The sequence below is a fragment of the Buteo buteo genome, chromosome 9 (genome assembly GCF_964188355.1).
Source record: "Buteo buteo chromosome 9, bButBut1.hap1.1, whole genome shotgun sequence".
Lineage (NCBI taxonomy): Eukaryota > Metazoa > Chordata > Aves > Accipitriformes > Accipitridae > Buteo > Buteo buteo.
In genome coordinates this window covers 587,880-610,674 of record NC_134179.1, presented here as the reverse complement: position 1 = coordinate 610,674, position 22,795 = coordinate 587,880, and positions in this window count along the sequence as shown.

Below are 22,795 nucleotides of genomic sequence, written 5' to 3'. Positions count from 1 at the left end.
AACATGGCCTCCTCCATCCTATTGTTCATTTTCAGGTATCCAAATCCAGCAGCTCTGTGTGAATCCACTTCACGTGCAAAATATAATTAGGGACAGGAAATGGTTTTGGATTATTTAATTTCCCCTCCTAGGGTTGAGATTTTGCAGTTTGTAGGCTTGCAGAAGTCATAAGTGGAAAACAACTCTTAGGCCACGGAGCGCAGATCTTAACAACCCTAGCTGTGATGTATAATAGTGAAGTCCAGTAAATGAGTATCAACCAGATTTTGGCCAATAAACCATTTAGCCTCTTGCCCATCTTTATTTTCATCCTTCATCTTCCCAGGTTTTCCCAAGGCAAGTCCACTACTGTTCATGGGTTGAATTTAAATCCTTCTTTATTTTTAAAACAAGGGAGGGGAATTACATAGTTCCTGGAAAGGCCCGCGTCTTTCTAAGGTTTCATTTACCTCCAGAGTGGAGCAAGCTGTTGCAAATGTGTGTAGCATAGTTTTCTGTGTATCTTTTGTTTGTGTGCTGAATCCTGGCTTTTTGGACAATTTAAATGGGGAAAAACTTACAATGCGTCTCTCCTCCCTGAGTTCCGGGTATGATTTTGCTCTTTGAAATGGAGACATATCTTCTGAAACCAGCCATAATCAATAGGGAGCGGTGAAATCTGAATAGAGGAGGCAGGAGGTGCAGGAATGGGACGTACCGTATCGCCTTGAGCAGTAGGTTACCTTTGCTGTGAGTCTGTTCCTATCCTGGGATGTGCTGAGCAGAAGCACAATGGTCTTGGGTTTCTGGAGCAGTTAATTGTGGCAGCTTCCTTGTTTCAGTACTTACACAGAGACATCCTACTAAGGCCTTTTTTGAAGATGGTGGTTGCTCAGAGCATTTTGAGTATCAGGATGTCAAGACCCGTCTGAAACACCCTGGCTAAGTCACTCAGGAAAGCAAGCCAGCTGGTGTCCGGCGCTGGTGTAGAAAACCAGACCCCAAATGGGCATCTCTCTAATGGGTCGTTGTTGACCTGCAGATGCTAAATGTGATCTGTTCATGTACGCTGGTGATTACTGGAATGTTCTCCAAAACTGGGCAGGACTTTCCATGTCGCTAGGCGCAGTGAAGTATAAAACAAATAAGGGATGATTTATTTTAGAGAAAGATGCACTAGATGACATTGGATCTCTTTTGAGGAAGCGCAGAGTTTGCGCTTCATGTCAGAATGCGCAACTGTATTTTTTCAAGTCAAGCATAGATGTGCAGGGCAAAAGCTGATAATGGTACTTCAGGCGGTATTTTAGAGTATTGCAGGCAGTAATGTGGATTATCAACCTGTGCTTTTGTCTTTGAGAAGAACCAAGGAACAGCAGGGCAAGTCACGGTAGGCTGTTCTGTCTAATGTTCGTTTTGAGGTAGATGATCTTGGTCATTCTTGGGAAGATCTTGAACGTGCCTTTCTTTCCCCACTTCCCCTGTGCCCAAGAGTAGCGTGTGAAAGCAGCTGCAGGGAATGAGCCATGCAGGAGCTGGAAGGTCTGGCTAAAAACATCTTTACAAGTTCATAGCAAAACTGATTCCCTCACCTATAATTTCTGGCGGAGGCTGCATGTCTACAAGTAACACCTTTTCACTAGTGGAGTTTTCACAGCTCCACCAGTCTGGAGGAACCGTATCTGAACCTGTCCCCTCAGTCAGCTCTTGCCGAGGTCTGTTCCTGAGCCAGCCATAGCCACGTGTAGAGTGTCAGTGCCCAGGATTACTGGAGGGCCAGCTGAAGAGCCCGGGGTCTGCTCTGCCGAAGAGCTTACGTAGTGCCTCCTCCTCTCCATTGACCAAAGCGAAGCAATCTCTTTGTTTTCTCTGCGCATTGGTGGGTTCAAGGAGCCATCCAAAGGTGCAAAGGCCTTAAGAGCAGAAGCAGCAAAACGTGGGTGATTTCTGAGGAATGCTTTTCCTCAGGGTATTAAATTTACTGTAATTTTTCCTACAAGGCAGAGAGATGCTGCAGGTGTTGCCATATCGTTGCTACGTGTTTGAGACGTAGGACAGTGACTGTAAGCAAAAGACAGTCCTTTAGTGCAGCACTGGTATTAATAGTGAATTCCTCCATTTATTTTTACAGGTAGCAGTGGAAATGAAAACAATTCTATTTATGATATTGTTCACAGACTTCACAAATGTAAGTACAAATATAGTTCAAAACTGCACTATATTTCACCATAGGTGGAAGCGTGAGTCTAATGATTAAAGAACAATACACGTGTTAATGTTGGGGGCGGGGGTTAAAAAAGCAAACAAACAAGGAAGCTAGGGGAAAGTTACATATTTGACATTCTCTTGCTGGCTTTGCACAAAATCAGGGTTCATTTGGATTTAGAACCTGCTGTATTTGGGCCAAAGTTGTCTCTGGAGAAGTCTGGGAGGGACGGAAGAGGAGAAAAGCTTTTAGCTCTGTCTATTGAGAAACCTCCTGGGTAGCAATTTCAAAAACTCCTGCGGGACTGAGGAGTCAAAGTCCTATTTTTAGAAGTATTGTGGGAGCTTAAATCAGGCTTTAAAGCTTTTAGGAACCTGAAAATGCAGGTAGGAACCCCGTGGGATCTATGAAGTGTCTGAAGAGGTTATGTGCCTCACCCTGAGAGTTAATACTTAACTCACCATAGGGGTGTTAGTGAAAACTACTGGACTTGTGCGTGAATCTTCAGACATCCCATATCCTTATAAATCTTATATCACCTCATTTCAGAGGAACTGTGATTCATAAATACTGAAGCCTGAGTTTAAGGTTCTCAATGGATGTAAGTGATTTTGAATATATTATCCATTGCTTTAAAATCACAAGTGAAAATAATGAATGCAACACATGGATTAGTGTCTGTTGGTGCCTCCTGGACTCGTTTCTGTGTTCACCGAAGTTCAGGGATTTTTTTGTTTGAGGCTTTAGTTTCTGCCACTTGAGAGGTTGGAGAGTGCTGCAAAATTTAAGCTGAAGTTCAGTGCATATTCTGGTCTCTGTAAAAGTTTGTGGGAGTTGCAACCTGGGCTGGAATTCAGCATCTGGATCTCCTTCCTGGGCAGAGATGCAAACAAACAGAATTTTCTGCATCGATATGCAAATTCTCCAAAGAAATGGGTGCCTCTCTGAATCGCCTCTGTGTTGCTGTTGGGGTTCAGGTGGTTGAAAAAATGAGCTTTGTGTTCACAAGGCAGCAGGAACTAGGGTTTCTCCAAAGTGCCTTTGTTTGGGTATATGTAAAGCTATCAATGCGTCATTCTTCTGCTTCAGCTGTTAGAGACTCCCATCTTCTCTATTGATTTTACCCAGAATGCTTACTGCCCTTGAAGGTGTGACCTGTACCTCAGGCTAATTTATTTCTGTCATGGCTGCAGCATTTTTTAGAGGGCAGCGGGGGTAGGAGAGAGAACAATGAATTCAACATGGAATATAAATCCCGAGTCTGTAGCCTTCAGACATTCCAGTACATACCCTGCTCCATTCTCCCATTTGGCATTCTGCACGGTCTTGGATTAAAAGGAAAAAAAAAAAAGGCAGGCATTTGTATAACTAATCAGGTGAGCCATTCTGGGGTAATCCCTTTGGTCACACATACTGGCATGTATATTAAAATTTTGCTAGGCTTCTAAACCATTTACAATGACATCCTAGTTTATGAGCCTGAATGAAAAGTCTCACCTTGATGGCCTAGAAGTGTCTTGGATCTGAGCACTGTTGCTTTAATCTATTGAAATTTGTGTTGTGGAATGTGGATGGACAAATAATTTGGTTTTTTGTGCTGAAAACTCATTTTGGACCGTAGTGGTGGGGGGTGTGGTGGATTTTTTAATTTATTTTATTTTATTTTACATTGTATCGCATGTTCTTTCCTGCTCAGTTTTATAGACAGTGATGTGAAACTTAAATGATGTGTAAGCACAGAAGTTTAAACTCTACAAATAGTGAGCCTAAGCACCTGGCCCCTTTCATTATTCTATTGAAATAAGTGGGTTTTGCTCTCATGACCTGCGTGTGTAGCTGAAGTCTTTCCCTCCTGCCCCATGCAGTTCATCAATAGCATAGGATTTCTCTAGAGCAAACATGTTGTTTCCAAGTTCCCCCACAGAAAGGCTGAGGATCATGTGCTGCAGTGGGCTATGGAGAACGTTTTCGGAAGACTTTGTTGGAGTGGTACCGTGTCCTCGGGATGCGTGCAAGCACTGGGATAGATTGTGTAGTGTTTTACAGATCCCCTCTTCCCACCTTGCTTAGGTTTTTGATCAGTAGCGACTGAGTCCTCTGAAACTGGAGGCACAAAGCAGTGAACCCTGGGTCTCCAATATGATAATGATGATATTGAATGATTTCCTGGACTGACTGGTTGGACTCTGCAATTCAGACCAAAGTTTGGCGTTCAGGTTTGAGTTCTCCAGCACAGGAGAGGCAGCTTTAAGGAGCTGTATCAAACCATGAGCTTCACATAAAGCAAGGTTACTGCCTTCCCTGGAAATTTAGGGCTCATGCTTTAGAACAGTTGACCCAGAAGTACCTGGCCTGGGGTTACTCCTGTGGGTCAGGGCAGTGAGGCCAGCTGGGAAGGTCAAGCTTCAGAGGAATGCAGAGTGCTCTGGAGTTGAAGTGTATGAGATTTCCAGGTGATTTGCTGGGAGCTGCTGTCACAGAAGGCACTAAATTAGCCCAGGATAACTGAATTTAGTGAAACTTCAACCAGCCTGGCCTGAATCAAAGTTCATAGTTAAATCTTGCCATGGGATTTGGGTTCCAAGTGGGTCCATGTCACACAGCCGTAAATGTTTATTTTTATTCCCCCCAACATTTTCTGCAGTGAATCACTCAGAAGCATTTCTGTAGCACCTAGTGCTGTAGAGAGGAAAAGTGGAACAGGAGGTATCAATTCAGAGGAGAAATGTGAATAAAAAGAAGGTTTATGATTTATGCAAGGGGCAAAGGGTTGCTATGCCATAGGAAATGAAATGGTCCATTGGTATAAAGCCTATCTTTTCTCACCTCCACTTTCTGCACTGAGGCAAACGTGTGTATATATATATATATATATATATATATATATATATATATGACCTCCATCAACATATTGGTTATTACTCACGGAACAAAGCAGCCAGGGCTGGGCATTCAAGCATGTAGCCTCCCTGTATCTTGGCATCTTTGTGTTTATAGGTCTCACTCTTTTTACTTTGCCCCTAATAGCAATAAAGTAAAACAAGATCCGGTCTTTTCATAGCATTGCCACTCTCCTAAAACAGAGGGAGGGAGGAAAAGAAAGGCAGTTCCAACACAGAAAAGACCCTGCGCTCCTGTAAATGATTTCTTGGGCCTCCAAGGAAAACCTGAAAGAGAGAGGGAGAAATACAAATGCTTAACTGAAACATGGTAGCAGCCACCCTTGTAATTTAGCACAATGCCTTGAGGTCTGATTTATCTCTTACTAGTAACAGATTCAGAGGCTAATTCTGGCTAGAACCTGTCTCATGTTTTTTGTTGTAGCAAATCACTGGAGAAGAGTTGCCCAAAATGTTATTTCCCCAATTTTTCCATGAGGGTTGCATTTTTAATTGAAATGGGAAAATACTGGGTAGTTTACAGCTTGGAGGGAAACCTTAAGATTTCAGTGTTTCCTCCACTCTTGTGTCGCCACCATCAAAATGCTTTTGTGTGTCAGGTATAAATCAATGCGTGCAGCTTGGTTACTGTTGTGTGCCTGTCCCTTCATGAAAAGCATGTCTTGGCAGAGGTCTTCAGTTTTTACTGCAGAGGGTGTTGTGGGATAGGGTGAAGGTTTCTGCTGTGGACAAGCGTGGCTTCTTCTGAGGCTCAGTTTCATCTTAGCATCGTTATGGCCTTTCATTTCATTTGTATTTTCTCCCTGCGATGTGGGACGGTACCCACTGGACAGGTCTGGAAATCCAAAAAAGAAAAATATAATAATTAGAATGCCTAATACGCTCAATTGAGTTAAACCCCTCATTGTGTGAAGTGCTGTATGTACTGAGTAAGCGTCCATGACCCCGAAGGCATGGCAGTCAGGAGGTGGCAAAAGCGAAATGTTATTATTGCCAGTTTGCAGATGAAGAATTGCCCAGCGTGCCTGATCCACACTGTTTCGTTGCCGGTGGAGCGGGGAGAAGAAAATCAGCTCTTAGGTGGGAAGGTGACTCGATTTTTTGGTTTGCTATGGGCCTGTGATGGGCCACCATCGTTTTGGAGTCTGTCACCAGGCAGTGTTGCAGCTTTGCTTGCTGCTGTGAGTTTTCTGTAGGACTGCGCTTGCTGTCTTCTCTGAGTCACTGGTGTTGGCAGTGCCTTCCTGAGGAGCTGCTTTGCAGTGGGAATTCTCCTCCTTTGGTTTTAGAAACCCCTCAGAGCCATCAGCACTGATAACATGTCTGAATCCAGTTCATGTTTGCTTCATGTCTGCTTGCTGTTCTAGAAGTCTTGTGATTTTTCATCCTTTACTGTTTGTCCTAGAAAGGTATTCGTGTGCCTAGTTTAACCCCGGAGGCAGCCTCATGTCAGTGATGGGAGAAATGAGTCCCAGGGCTAATGGCAGAAACGGAGAGTACTAGTATGTCAAAGACAAACTGCAGGTAAGATGTATAAGGTGTAGTGGGAGATTTTAGGAGTGAAAAGCATTCCAGTAATGCAACCGGGTGTTTATTATTTAATATCTTATAAACCAAAAACATCAGAAAAATTTTCCAGTGTGCAAACAAAGGAAAAATCCCTAAAGTTGGGCCTGAGAGAGATGCTTTGCAGAATAATTTTATATATGAGGAGGCCTCTCATATGCGTCCCAGATGTACAATCCCATATGTCTGTTCTGTTAGGCTGATTATGGAATACATGCATTTATAGCTCACAGCAAAGGGAGAATTGATTTCTTTCTAGAGTGATGTGGATATCACTGTGTTCAAGATAATTAAACATTAGAACTGAAATACTCATGCACAGATCCACCCTGGTGTTTTGGTGTAAGAGACTGTGGATGAAACTTTTGGGTGTGAGTAGTGCATATGTGAGAATGTGTTGCTTGTGATGCTAGGCGGCTTAAGGTTTTCATTTTTTTGTATCCAATGCTGCAGGTATGTCTGCGAGTAACTTACTCACAGGAAGAGTCCAAAGAGGCTACTTAACTGCTTACATGTAGGAGCTGTATGCATCTGAATCCCAAGAGATCCTGGCCTAAGTGTAGTATATGTCTTGTACCTTCAGTGTAATTGCTCCAGAGAGCTCTCTGTTCAAACTGACAAGACAAAGGGAGTATTATTGCACATGTAGATGTAACGAACTGTGGGCTTGTCTACACTGGAATAGTCAGAAGTTAATTCGTATTAAACTAATGATGCATACATAAAATGCATTAGTTAAACTGCACTGAACCCCTTTGTGGTCATCTTGTTCATTGTGAAAGTGATTTCATTTAAACTTGTTTCACTTCCAAAGTAAGTTTAGTGAAACCTAATTAAAGCCACTTTGATTGTGGAGTAAAAAGTCTATACAGGGATTTAAATGGTGCTCAAATAACTTACCTCAAAAATTAATATAGTTTGGTTTTTTTGAGTGCTCTGTTGTAGACTTGATATACTTTGTCCAAAGTCCACTTTTGATGTTATCATTCACTTCTTGTAGTATTTGGATTTTTTGCCATTTAGACTGAGCTCCAAGGTAATGTGCTAATTTAATCTTCCGTAAAATAAAAAAGGCATGATTTGATGCAGAGAACATCTTTTAGAATATTAACCCCAAAGGTGTCAATATCTGAATTCAAGTGATTTTAGACTAATTTTAAAGGTGTACTTGCTTTTGAAAGTTCAGGTTTGTAAATGCTGAAAATTATTCTGTACCCTGGAGGGCGTGATGGATATTGAATCCTAGTCAGTGTCATAACTGGAAATCTAATCTCTGTAAAATCGAGCTCATGGCTTAGCACCGAATTATTCCATATGTAGAGGAAAAACAGCTTGGCTGAGCAATATCCGTGGTTATGATGAAATTCAGTTAGGCGTGGGTTTGAACCTGTCCAAGTCCAGCTGAAACTCCCAAACGTGAGCACACGCAGGGAACCAAGTCCAGAGCATTTGGAAGCTCGGGCTGAAAGTGAAAAAATGGAGCACATTCCATAGCTTGATGTGCAAACAAACTCTGTTCCGTGCAGTATAGAGGCTTTGGTCTACAGAAAGCAGGTAAGCTGTAGCCCCTTCCCAGTAACACATACCTTGAGCTTTAGAGGCAGCGTGGTCCCCTTGAACCTGAGCTAACAGGTGGCAGTACAGACTGAAGGCACACAGGACCTAGTGATGAGTGTTCCTTGGCTGCAATTAAATGGCAGAAATGTGTAAGTCTGTGTAATGGATATCTGAAGTTTTGCTATTACTACTGTATTTAGAAATGGAGGTATTTGACAGACCTGGGATGGGCGGAGGTGTAATAATTTTATATAGATTGGGACCAAGAAAACCAGAAGTCTGTTGGGTTTCATTTCCACTTGTGTCGCTGGCTTCCTCTGTAAGTTTGAGGGGCAAGTAATTTAAGAGCTCTGTGTGTCTCCGTTTCTTCACCTGTCAGTTGGGGGAATTACTTCACAGGGGGATTGGAAGTATCATTATAATGATACTTGCAATATGCTTTCATATGCTAGGTAGAAGAGTGGGAGCGTTAACATGTACAAGAGAAAAAGAAAAAAGTAGGTTAGCTTGTCTGAGCTTGTCATGCTTCTACTGTGTCAGCAAACTGAGGGAGACAAGAGAAAGGAGAGAAAGAGAGATCAAAAGAATACATTAAATTAAAAAGTAAACAGAGAAAGTTAAACTTAAAGTGGCAAGTAAAGAGTTGCATAGGACCTATCCTGTGCTTAGCTGCATTAACTTTGCTTTTCCATCATATGCCAAGATCTTTGTCATCAACAGCACACCACCGAAAATCGCAAGGCAATGCCTGTGTCTACCGTGTGGTTTTGAGCTCCTGTCGGCTCTGGTGAGCTGGCCAAGCTGAGGTTGCTCTGCATGCCAACAAAGGCCTTTTGAGGAAAGGGGAGGATTTTTCCCTGGTGATGGAGAAAGCAGGGATCCCTCTCCCTGGACTAGTGTGGGACCTGGTACAGCTCAGATGCTTGGAGAGCTTCCCTTCCTTCCCTTTCAGTAGGACTATCCGTATTTGTTATTTGTGGCGCATTAGGATGTGGTGTGCAGCTGTACTGTGGTGGGGATGGCAGCAATAAGGTAAGGATTGTTACGCCGGGTCCTTGCCTTGTGCCTTGTCGCTGGCAGTGGTGAGTGACCACTGGTGCTTAGGGAAGGACTGTGTAAAAGTGGGGTTTACGTGTCCTCCCAGCTCTCTGCAACCTGTACTTTAGGGACTCCCTAAACCACAGGCTGCATCTGGTGTGATGTTTAAGGCTAATGTTGAACTTTATATATTCTTACTTCTGTCACAGGCAGGAGAGAGTTAATTTACCTTTCTGCGCTTGCAGTGATAATTCTCTGAAAGCTGCTACGGTTACACAAAGCAGCAGTATTGGCAAACAGCTTTCAGAGTCTGCATTTTCCCCCCTCTCTCTTTGTTGCGGTGGGAGCAAAAAGTCTCTATGCGGGATAGCTGTTTCCTCTGAGCTTTGTCAACATGTTCACACTAGGTTGGGCTTCTGCACAAATGTTTCCCTCAGCTTCAAAGTCCATGTGTAAAGAAGGCAGCTCTGTAATGTGGTACTGTTGTGCATCATGTTGTGGTAGCTCAAGAAGCGGTGCTGTCTCCTGTTGGAGGACAGATCAGGCAGATTGATTTGCTGCCTCCCCATTTGTGGTCCTACAATATGGATTCATTTTTGGAAGTGGTGAATGTGTGTTGCAGTCCTTCAGAGTCGCTGCTGTTCAGCATCTTTCGACAAACAGGCCACTGAAGTGCTCTCTCAGCTGTTTGGACACAAGGAAGAGACCCAATCTTTCATTTTTTGTCCTTTCCTTACCCTGTTTGTTTTGAAGGCACACTCTCTCTTGCATAGTTAAGATGACCAGACACAGTTTTGAACTGTGTATTCTGTTTTGTTTAATCTCTGTCTGATCATGAAATAGGCCAAGGAGTCTTCATCTGCAGATCTATAATATCGCAAATTTTCCATATAAAGCGGACTGAGAAGAACAAAAAGCACATGGGGGGAAAATTCCTGATAGTCAATATATGAAGGGTTAGTTATATTTTTACAGAATTATAGGTGAAACACTAGGCTGCCAAAAGCAATCATACCAGCTGTAATCTTCTTTAACTGTATCCAGTCAGAAAAGATGAAAAATTGTTTTTCTGCCTTTGAAGAATGGAAGTATCTTTTTCCATATCCACTTTCACCTGTTTTACTGTAACAGATTCTGGATCCACTCAGCTAAATCATCATAAGTGGAGTTTCATGGAAACAAATTGCACCATAAAGCTTATCCTAAAACTCTGCCTTTTGCACCTTCAGCAGCTGGGTAGTTTTTGAAGAAAAAGTGCTCAATTTGCATCCTAAGCCTCCTCAAACTGCCTTATCTGTGTCAAAGCTGGACTACTTGGAACCATGGGCTGTGCAGTATAATCTTATTTTTACACATGGTCAGACTGTTTTACTGTGTGTCATCTGAAATGCACCCTTCCTTTTTGAAAACCACAAGTAACCACAAGTTTCCGCTAAAGTGCTGGAGAACAGCAAGTTTTCAAACGGACTGATGAGTAAATAAGAGTGGCAGGAACGCAGCAGAAACCTCTTGGAAAACAAAGGCGAAGGTGTCAGAGACCTTATTAACTTAAGTGCCTATTCCCCAGCCAAATGAACTGAAAAACACCTGTGCTGAGGTAACACAACCCAAATGCAGGAAAGCCAGCTGATTTAAATGTGGAGGGCAGGACCTGAATCACACACTTCTCAAACACATTAGGAACAGAGCATGCTATTTGCTCTGTGATCTGCAAAATCTTGCAGTGTGGGGTAGAGGAGGAGGGCAGCAGAAACACCAAGCTGCCTTACAGCAGTTGGTGTGTCACTGGCAAACAAATGGGTATGGAAAGGTAGGCAACTCTCTGTATTTATGTTTAAATGCAAATTGAGCCACTTGTATGTGTAGTAGCAAGAACGTCTTGGACATATTTTAGCAGATTTTTGTAGTGGTGGTGTTGAGGACGTGGGTAAGGTCTGTAGAGAGTGATGAAGTAATGGGATCTCCTTCATCTTTCAAACCTTGCCATCTGCAAAAGGAGGTTATTTCACCCAAGAAAACTTTCTGGAAGGCGTGGAGCTTCAGTCACAGTCATCCAAGTGCCTGAGGATTTTGCATACTGTTTCTCTCCATTAGAGTCACAGCACCTGATCAAGTTGACCATCATCGCAGACACCAGTGAAACAGGGAGATTAGCTTGTACAAATGCTCTCTTGCTGAGATAACTTCTCATCTTCTTGCCGAGTATAATGGTCTTTCTACTTCTTGAGCCATAGCAGGGTAAATCTTAACCAGCTATTTGTCAGAAGTTATGCAGGCTATTTGTGTTAAAATATTTCACTGAGGGCTCTTAGCAAGTATTAGAGCCAGCGTTAATCAAAAAGAAAATGATGTGCCGCTGTTGTGCATAGAAGCACTAAGAGACGTGTTAAGAATCATGTCTGTCCAAGTAGCTCGATACTTTTTGATAGAAGACTGACTTGCACACAGTTTTAATTGCTGCCATCATGGTGAGACTAGAAGTAAACTTGTAAGATTCTGGCGTATTTGCAGAGTAGAGTAACCCCGAACTAACTTAGGGTTCCTCAGCAGGGTAAGCAAAAATTCAGTGTTGCCATCTCAAGGGTTTCTAGCTGCTCTAACCATGGGGAAAGGGCAAAGCATGGATAGGGAATTGGAAAAAGGTGTGGTGTGATGCTACTTACTCTTGCTGCCCCAATTTTTCTGTCCTTTCTGATACTCCTGTAGGTTGTTTCTTGTGTAGTAATATAATAATAATAGCTCTGTCTCAATATTGTTAGGGTATACTAACAGCATTACTTGGGAGTGGTGAAGAACCAATACAGCTGTGCTCTTCTTGTTCAGAGGCTGGCTTGCTTGCTGCTAGCTGAGGTGCTATTCCTGGTGTACTGTACAGACATGTGCGATGTTGTATAACAGAGCTCGTGTTAGTCCCCTTTATTTTTGTCCTAGTCATCATAAATAACGGCTTTAGAAGGGGAACTTGAGAAGAAGGTTATCCTGAGAAAAGGGCTCTCGGGAGATAAAGGTGACATATCACTTGATACAAACCAGATGATTAATGGTGAGGTTTGTCACTCCTACTTTGAAATGTTAGCATTTAATGCAAATGTGGGCTATATCAGAGATAATAATTTGGCTTTTAATTCGGAACTGCATATGGCAAGTCGGTAGTATCTACTGTATAAAAGAAAATTGGAGTTATTGAGACACCCTCCCAGCCTCTTTATTTTATGAATGCATTCATTATAGAGTGCTTAGTTGCTTGATTGTTAGTGATGCCATAAAATAGAGGCTATCTCTGGTGTTTACAGACTTCTGCTTGTTTTCATGGTTCTCTGATTATGCTGTGTATCTGCTTACCCTTCATGCTGTCTTGTGAGGATGTCAGACCATCGTCAGTTGAACAGCCTGGTTCTTGTTCCTCTTAAAAGACTTTTTTCTCTTCTGTGCTTTTGTGCCAACCAAATAGCAGCCACTTTCCATTTTACTAGTGGTACCTAAACAGTAAGGAAGGCTGGCTGCTAGCCAATTCATTTAAGTCTCTAGAATAATAGTTTGCTCTCTAATGAATAGTCTGGCTTTAAATCTCACCATTCAATTGTGGTGGCACTCCTGAGGTTGACGGGTACTTATAAGACATTGAGGAAAGGTCATTTGTTGGGTGTTAGTTTCAGTGATTTGTCCGGAGAACCTTCTAGTCATTCCTCTCCACTCTTTGAAGGCAAAAAGAAAAAGACAAAAAAACTGGCAGAAAATTCATTATTTGTCTCATATTTGCTTCAGAAGTGACAAGTAATCCATTCTAGGTAAGCAGTTTCCTTTTCTGCCTGTAAGTCTGGGTCTAGCCAATATGGTGGCCCATTATTTGTATTGGTAGTCCAGCAGCTGAATGTGGGGCTCTGTCAGGTCAGTTCTGCAAGCATATCCAGAAGGAGTCACTTTCTGGCCCTAAGAGCTTGTAATGCCAGTAGCCCTGAGAGGAAGAAGAAAACAAGGAAGGATGGATTGTTTTTCTGTTCTACAGATGGGGAAAGATTTGGTGATTTGCCCAGGCTCACACAGGGAGTCTGTGGCAGAGTTGGTAACAGAACAGAATACCTCGAGGGCTAAGACAGTGTCATAACTGTAGGACTATGCTAATGCCTTCACGCTGGTTCTTTTGTATGTATCCTAGAGACATACTTTATATAGAAGTATGTTGCTTGATGACACTGTCTCCATGGATTTGCTTGAGTACATGATTTTATATTTTTATGTCTCTGCCAAATGTAACAGAATTCAGCTTCACAGTTAGCATCGTCTTATTCTGAGCAGGGAAACCGAGGCACAGAGAAAGGAGAGGACTTGCCCTGGACATCCGATACATGTGCTAATCTTGGACTGGAATCTGGGTGTTCCTTGGGTCCGGCTTGCAGTAAGCTGGAGTAACACCAGTGTTACTAGATTTATTGCTTACTTCATCCTTCTTCCCCTGCACCAGTAAATCAAATGCTACCATTTTCTTCCTGAAGCTGGAACTTAATAAACTTAAAAGCAATGTGAGGAAAGAGTCCTGTAATAAAAAAACTGGCTGTGCTAATGCCCTGTTCCATTTACAAAAGAAAACAAAGGGCAGTGGCAAAGTTATTTTTACTGTAACTTTAATTTACTTTAGACTGCAGCCACTCCCAGGAGTTGCCAGTCATATATTTCAAGAACTGGCTTCTTGATGCCCAGGAGAATAAAGCCTAGAATGACTTGGACATTTCTTAAACCATGCTGGTAGGGAATGGCTCCTATCTGCTAGCAGTGGACAAGAATGGGCTTAAATCACACAGTTCTGGGCCCGATTCTGAATTTTTCTTCGTAAACTTATGGTACAGGGCAAGGGGAGGCAGGAGATTAAAACTGAGTAAATCGGCGAAAGCACATTTCCTGTGGCCATTTCTAGCTAGCTGCCTTGCGTCCTTTGGAAAAAAAGGAGGATGGAAAGGAGTGTGAAGTCGTTGGGGGAGAGAAGCACAATCAAGTGTTTGCGCAGGACCTGCCAGCGTGCTCTAAGGGAAGAGTAGAAACCTGCTTGCGAATGTGGAGCTCCAGCTTCTGCTCACAAGTCACTGGAATTGCTCTTGCAAAGCTGAACGCAGATGAGAAGAGGGTGGCGTACTGTTAGAAATACTGCTTTGAAACAAGGCCCTTCGGCGTTAAAAATGGAAGGCTGAGTAAAAGATCCTTTATCAGAACTGGTCACCATAGCAGAGTCATGGAGTTCTGTGGATCAGCCTTTGCAAGGGAGAGGATGGTGGTACAGAAGAAGACATGGAAGTCAGGGTAGGAGAAGGGGACAAAGGGTTTAGATGTAGGGTGAAAGCTAAGGCAAAGTGAAGAGGAGTAGGAAGCTACCAGAATGAGGGTGTGCCTGGACCTACAGGTGAGGCTGGGAAGTTGGAACCTGAAAAATAATGCAGGAGAAAGTCAGTGAAGCAAGGAGTGCTGTGGTCAGAGGGGACCATGAAATGAATGGGAACGTTTCCCACTGTAGATAAGAGGAGAGCATGCCCGAGGTGAAGAGTTCTCAGCCCTGGGAAGTTATTAAGTGTCTGAATTCCTGGCGGCTGGCCTGAGGACATTGTTAAGAGAGGAATGAAGTCAAGCGTGGACCCCCACTATGACTTGGCTGAATGATATTTAATATTTAAGCCTTTTAAAGTGGAGAGAACTTGCGTAGGAGCACCTCTTAAAGAGGAAGGAACACAATGCCTATTGATGAACTGTGTGCATTCTCCTTTATTTTTGTTCAAAACGATACTAGCAGATTAGATTAGTCTGAAAAGAAGCTTTGGAGAATTGACGCTTTCCAGTTGATTCACAAGTCCTAATTACTCCTTCTCTCTCCCCTTTTTACCTGGTATGTTTTTACTTTTTGCTTTGGCTGGTTGCAGCCAGGGATGGCAGAGAGCATGGCTCTCAGGTGGTGCTGCGTGAATATGATCGAAAGCAAAATAATACCTGGGTTTTTTCTGCAGCAGTTTTACTTCCTAGAGGACAAAGCATTCTGTGTTATCCCCGTTTGATGGAGGGAAGTGAAGGACTGGGGAAAGGAAGTGACTTGCCACCCAGCAAAATGATGGCATAAACAAAAATGGAACCAAGGTCTCCTCTTGATGGAGAGAAATTGGTCAGACTGCAGCATTTTCTCCAGGGTACAGAATGGAAAGTCTATTTTAGAAATTGGTCATTTTAGTAATCAGACTGTACCGGAAACTGAAGGTTATTTTGTAAGGAAACAAAGCCCTGGTCCAAAGATGACTGAAGTCACTGGAATTCTTTCCATTGCTTTCCATGGGAGCAAATCTTTATTTAACAGTGGTTGGTAACAGGCAAGATAACACCCGCTGAACTGTTTCCCGTCTCAGTTCTCAGGCTCTGCGGTAAATACTGCTCTTCATTTAGGGCATGATCAGCTGTGAGATTTCCATACAGAAAATGGCCAATTGATGTCTGTTTGAAGGAGGAGGGAAGAAGAAATGGAGGTGAGGGAAAATTGCAGCAACAGGCAGCACAAAAGTGAAAGAAAGAGGAAGCAGAGTGTATTTACTTCTCACCTGCTACAAATTATCCTGCAGCACAATGGCAGCAGAATGCAGTGAGGAGGAGGAGGAGGAGTGGTGGGACAGGCAGCGGGTGCAGCCAGTGTGCCAGAACAAAAGGCTTTTCTGTCTCGAAACACTGCGCCACGGTGGAAGCTCCATACTCGCGCTGCAGGTCTGTGTTTCTCAGGGCTTTGGTTTCACCAGACAGACACATACTGTGGAAGCGTTCGGAAAGGCTGGCCCACGTCTGGGAGATCTTTTGCTCCCTAATGACGCTCAGGCTGTGTCCTGCTATTGCTGGTCAGCGTTTTGCTTGCAGGCTAATGTTACAGTTGTACCAGAACTCGTTCCATATTGGCGTTTGATCCTGGGAGAAAGGGAAAAATCTGGTCAATACGGTTCTCATTAGCCAAAAAAGCTGTAACATGCTGGAGTCATTAGTAGTTTGTTGATTGAGTTAACCGTGCAAGGCGGGCTGCAATTGATCATCTGCATTCTCATTAAATATGCTGCAGTCTAGGAGAGTTTGTTATGAAACTGTTTGGAGGACATGAGGAATCTTGGTTTCAGCCGAGCACCAGTTTCAAAATATCTTTTGGCTTAAAGCTCAAACTGTGTAATTAATATCAGAGATGGGACTGAGGTGTAACGTAAAAATAATATTTCACAGAAGTGTTACTATGCAGGGTCTTGTTTCAGCTCAACATGGGGAGAGAGATCGGGACTGAAACTTGAATCCAAATCTAAACTTTCTTAGTGCTGCAAGAGGCAAGGGAAGTGGTGAGGGTCTGTGGCTAGAGGATTTCCATTTGGAACTCTCTAGTCGGTATTTGAAGCAAGGAAGCCTTGCTGTCCTTCATTTAAAGATAATGAAGTATAGTAAACCCTAACCAAAAGTCAAATTCACTCATTGCTCATAAGGTCGTCAATAATTTAAAAAGATATATATAGAGAGAGATGATATGATTTCACTTTCAAGAAATGGGTGAACAGGAGTTGCTGAAGAGTGTTACCTTGAAAATATATCATGATCACTTTAAACCTTGTCTATGTCTTTCAGCTTTTGAAATGCTGAAGATCACATCTTGAGGGAATTTGTTAGAGCCTTTGAAGTATTTTTATGTTAGGCCCCTATGGCAGAAGATTGTACAGATCAAGAAAGTACCAAGTAGATTTATTCACAGAAAATGCATTTAAATTACCGAGCTATACGGGCACACATTCTTCATTTATAACCTGGTGTCTGGTCTCTGAAATCCTCCCAAGAATTGAGGTCACAGAATTTGAAAATGAGCTTCTGTACACCATACTTCTGGCCTTTCAGATGTAATGTAGTCTGTACTGTGTGGTAAATTGGACAGAATTCAGAGAAGAGCAACAAAAACGATTAAGGGAGTAGAGGAACTGACTTACATGGAAAGATTAAAGGCGTTACAAATTTGTGGCTTGGTGAAGCAGAGGCTACTGCAAGTCATTGGAAGTTTCTGGAGACAGGAACGCAGCTTCAAAATCCCTGGTCTTGTCTAAACCTGTTTTTGTTTGTGTGTTTGTTTTAAAGCAAAAATCTTTTTAGAGCAATATCCTCATCTGGTGTAACTTACCACAGTGCCAGTGAAAACAATGGAGCTGAGGGATCTGTGCCAAATTATACTGTCTAAAAATGTGGTGCTTGTGCTTTTTTAAAACTGGCAACGGCAGGAGTGGAAGCAGTAGTTTAGGGAGGCAACTGGTGTTTTAACTCCTGCAAGTTAATTACTGGTCTATTCAGAATACAGAGTGGTTAAATGCAGAAGATATTCGGACATCTTCCTTCTATAGTGCCTCTGCCTTTGCTGACGCCTGTTCTGGACAAGAGCGCTAACGAGCACAACTGGTACCAGAAAGCTTAAAATTTTGTTTAATGCTTTAGCTGAATATTGGCAAAAGGATGGACTGAAAGGACGCTTCTGTTACCTTTTTCTTCACCTGCTCTTACAGAAATATAGAGAGCTTTTAAGTCAGTAGAGAAAAGTCTAACATAGTCCCAGAAAATGGAGGACATTGCCATGAGAGGTACTAAGAAGCAGCAGGTGGAATCCACTGCTGAATGTATATGACAGGCCTCCTTCTCTGCAACACTTAGACAGAAGAGCAGTCTGTAAATACCCCAATTAGTGAGTGTAGCTAGTTGGAATAGGGTATAGCAGCTCATGTTTTCATGAAAACCTTAGAAACCCTTAGTTCCGTCCTTGCTGAGTCGATCAAGATGGTGGCCGCTCTGCAGACACAAGGAACGAATTGTTCCCGATGGTCCACGGGGATTGAATTACAGTGAGACTGAGCAATTAAAAATGTGGGCTGACTCTTAGGAAACTTAAGTGTGAAGCCCATTGTACTGTGAAATAGTCTCACAAGGGAAGTGATGGAGGCCCTGTTGCTTGGGATGTGGTACTTCTCATAAGGATGGAGCGTTAATTGAAGCATTATGGCCAAATTTTAACCGGGAAGTTAATTTCTGGCTCCCTTGCCTGCTCCTTGTTCCAGGTGGGTAGGGAGTTATCCTGTCCCAGGGCTGAAGTGCAGTGTGGCTTGGCTGCACATGGAGTTCAGAAGCTGCCACCTTTCACTTAAGCGATTGCTTTTATGAGATGGGTGAAGCTGCCAGAGAGCAGAGGAAGGAGATGGGAGCGCGGTAGCTTCTGGATGGAAGTTGCTACCGACATCAGTTTCCCTTGTAATTCATGTCTGATCTTCACTGAGGGATGAAAGCGGCCAAACCTCTAAAACATAATTAGGACTAATTTTCAGTCTTGCCAGTTGCACCAAAAAAGCAAAAGTGCTAGAAGGGCCTGTGGAGACTGTGGTGCCCCGTTGCCTTCATCCTGATTTCCCTGGGTCGGGAGTGGGGCACAGTGACCTGCCAGATACTTCATCACCCCTGTGATATCCAGCTCAATGGATGAATAGAAAAAAGAAGAAAACGTAGCCCTCCCGAAATGAGTGTTTGGCAAATGGGGATTTTAAGTGTGTGAATGAGATGAGCAGTCAGACAGGAATACCGAATGTGGACCGAAGATGCCAGGGGAATTGTTTCCATAGAAACACAACCATGGAGGCTCACATGGCTCCCCATCTCAGACTTACAAATTCATATGATTATCTTAATGGTCAACATAATGGATTGAAAAGAGGTAGGTGATTAGTAAAATTTGATCCGAGTTTGTTGCAGATGTAGGGAGCATTGTGCTGAAGTCTCTGTCTGATTGCAACTTAGAATGGCTCATATGCTGAGCGCGTATCGCTCTGATTTGCTGCAGTAAATCAGGATTAACTCCTGAGCCGTGAATGGTATCCTACTGGTGTCAAACAAAGGGAATCAGACCTAGTTTCCTTTAATTAACTTGAAGAAAAAAAGTCTACATTTGTTTCTTGATGCATTGTTCTTTCACCTTCGTCATCCAGTCCTTTTGCATGGCTGCAGACATAATCTTTTGCATGTAAATCAATACCACTCAGAAATGCCTCAGGAAATATTGTTCTGAAATGTAGTCAATGGAAGCACATGCCTTTCTGTGCCAGAATTTATGAGGGGCCCTGGGAGTCTGTTTTCTTCATTTGTTCATGGAAATATTTCTCCTTGGAAAATCCAAGATGTTTAGGACTAATTTATGTTGCTCCAGCCCCTTCAAAGAAGCTAACACCTAGAAGTGGTGGTTTTGCATTGTATTGGTAGGCTTCTGAGTGTAATATGGATGATGCCGTGTTTAAATGAGTAAGCTTTAGTAACATTAACAAAGGGCATTTAACTCTCATTTTTATGAAATGAGGGTGTTCTAGGCTTTCATGGGTGGCATTTCTAGGGTCTGTGCATGACTTGTCTTCTGGTGTGCATAGTGTTTCCTGTTGAGGTTTTTGTGTGGTACTGTTGACCAGTCCTGCACAGGCACAAGCGGAGTGGGTTGCTGCAGCGCTTCAAGAGCAGCTGATAAGATGGTACTTCTGATGCGCTGGGAATCAGGAAGGATGAGACACATCCTGTGGGAATACTGATTATCAGGGCTTTCTCACCTAGTAACCAAAATGTGTCCTGATAGCTCCCATAAACCCCCAAATGCAACACCCATATAGGAGTCAAATTTCCTGTGGGAGAAGTGGCTAAACCGTATAGTCTAGGTCTGAGCAACCCCAAATGAAAGCCCGAGGTTCCAAACTGTCGTGCAGATGTGTGGCTTGGGCTCCTCTCTGTGAAAGCCCATGGTGGCCTGGCCATCTCCCGTGGTTCTGTAGTTGAAGCTGGGCTGAGCTGACTTAGTCTGTCTGATTTTTAAAGCAGCCAAAACTTCACAACCCACAAGCTTCATCTTTAATGATAGTCATTTGTGCTCTTTTTAGAAGAGACTCTGGCTGTGTGGAGGGGGAGAGAAGAGCAGGAAGTGGAGACAGGACAATTTTGTACATGATTTCCAGTAACTGATGTTTGTGAGTAACTGTCCCATTATCCAAGACAGTAATGGCACTACAGCCAGAAAAATACGTGGTGTTATCTTTCTGGGTGCATGTCAGGGGAAAACAAAATAAAGGCTAAAATTATGGGGAAAATGGCTCCCGTCTTTCCTCCTGGTTTCCCCAACCTCTCAGAATTGTCAAAAAGTTGCTAAAGACCCTCAAAGCCTTAGGACTAGCCCTGCTCCAGGCTGGTCTCTTGATAAGCATACATAGTGCTCCTGCAGCTCCAAGAAGAAAACATCCGAGGTTTGGGAAGGGTCAGCCAGAAATGACATAGCTGCAAATATGAAAGGAAATCAAAGAACTGCAGGGTTCCGCCCAGGAGAGAGGAGAGCGCGAGAGGCAGCCAGGCCAGCCAGCGCCGAAACAAGATTAACAGGAAGAGACGCCCAGAGAGAAGCATTTTTCTCTCAAACTTCATGTGTGTGAATTCAGGGCTAACCTTGACCCATGCTTTCAATTGCCTTGTTTTGAAATGCCCTCCCTTGAACTAATTAGTGAGACTGTTCTTCCAGTGCTCCTAACTTGCACGTTTTTGTGGTGAATGAGTAATGTTTGATATTTTTCTTAAGGACCTGGATGGTGGAGTGACAGGAGTGTGTCAGTAGCATTGAGGTGCCCTAATTTCAGTTGGAACTTCTGAATGATACTAAAAATAACACCATTTATAGAGGAAAGTGGAAGTGTTTCTGCGTTTCCACACATGAAACCTGTAAAGTGGTGTTATGCAGACAACATGTTAATTCCTTGATGGCCTTCCTTTGTTTCTCCCATACTGTGAATTTCTTTTCTGTACCATAGTCTTCTAGGACTCTCCTCTTATTTTGCTGAGAGCAGGGTAGTATTTGTAAGACCATGTAAATAACTTGGACTTCCAAGTCCTATTTTAAACAAGAAAGTGCTTAAGGGCCAGAATTTGAAAGGTGTTCAGTTGCTAATGACAGGGATAGGTGGAAAACGAGATAAAAGCAAACAACAAAGGAAAGACTTGGTGTCTAGTGTCTCTTGAAATAAATGGGGGTGTTTAGTGTTTCAGTGTTGCAGAAGATTCAGTGGGGTTCCTAGCACTATCTTTAGGATCCTGAATGCCTTTAAACTGCTGGTGACTTGTAAACCTACGTAAGCATTCCAGGCTTTTTCTATTTTCTCCCTTAAGCTTTAAGGCAGGGGTAGTCAGCTTGCCTAACTCAACATGTATGTCAAAACATCCTATGTCAGGAGTGCCACTGCTGTGCTGTGGGCTGTGCTGATTGTGCAGGCAACACAATGGTACAGGCACCCTGAGCTCCTGCTAGCCCATACTGGACACAAGGATGCCCAGCAATCCTGGCTCTGGTGCTGTCATTTGTTGGGGACATGTTACAGGTCGAGGAGGGGTGTGTGTCCTGGCCTGCGTGTGTGCCATGCGTGGGTTGGGAGGTAGTGGGGACCGCTAAGTAGCCACTCCTGATTTCCCAAAACAAGGAGAGGAAAGGTGCAGCCTCTACCCAAACCCTATCTCCAAGCAAACATCCACTGTATCGTGAACACTATTGGTAAGTAGAAAGTTGTGAGTTTTCTGAAGACTTTTTCCCCATCAATTAGTGAGGAGCGTAGCTTGGACAAACTTTGTCAAACTTTTAATCTGGGGCTGAACTGCGTCTGCATACGAAATGTAATTGGTTGCCAGCTCACACTTCCCTGACCTGTTTCCAAAGCTATTTCATTTGATTGTGTTGGGTGATCTTTCTGAAATTATTTCTTGATTTTCATCTGAAATCCATTGATAATGGTTATTTAAGCTCTTTCTGTGCTATCCGGTTGTTTTAATTTCAGGGAGTACATTGAGGAGTTTAAGTGTGTATTAGTTATCATATTGATGGATCAGCGAAGCAAGGAGCATTTGGAAATTCACATATTCCTTTTCATTGACCTTTGATATTTGAAAGATAAGCCTCTTGCATGCCATTAGCAGTTTGAACATCTATAAACGTTTCTCAGTATGTTCAGATTTTGTTTTGGAAGAATTTGGGTATGTACATGTAGGTTTTTCCTTTAATCCATCCAAGAATATTAATTGCCCATTTGGTTTGCTGTTTGCCATTTATTGAATACTTTTCCTTTAAAGTAGTATTGGTTTAGTTTATGCTGAATCAAGTACACGGGTGAAAGCCAGTAGGATCTAGTGCACTGAAAACTCACCTGAAATCTGTGAACTATTGTGGTCTGTGGCTGATACAGACATGATTTATATCCTGGGTCAGATTATGCACCTCTGCATCTCACTTCACCCAACTGTAAAAGGGTGAAAGTTGCACCTCCCCCTCATGAATATGGTAACATTTATTTAAATAATATTGGTACAACATGATATTAAAATTGTAGTGCTTGCATTTTATTAATCGCAGAGCTTGGTGCATTTCAGAGGTGATTTTGTGTAGGTTCTCAAATGTGTGAATTATCATTCACAGCTTTGTGCTGCTAAACAGTTAAATTGCTTGTCAGAATTGGGCTCCAAAGCATTTGAAAAT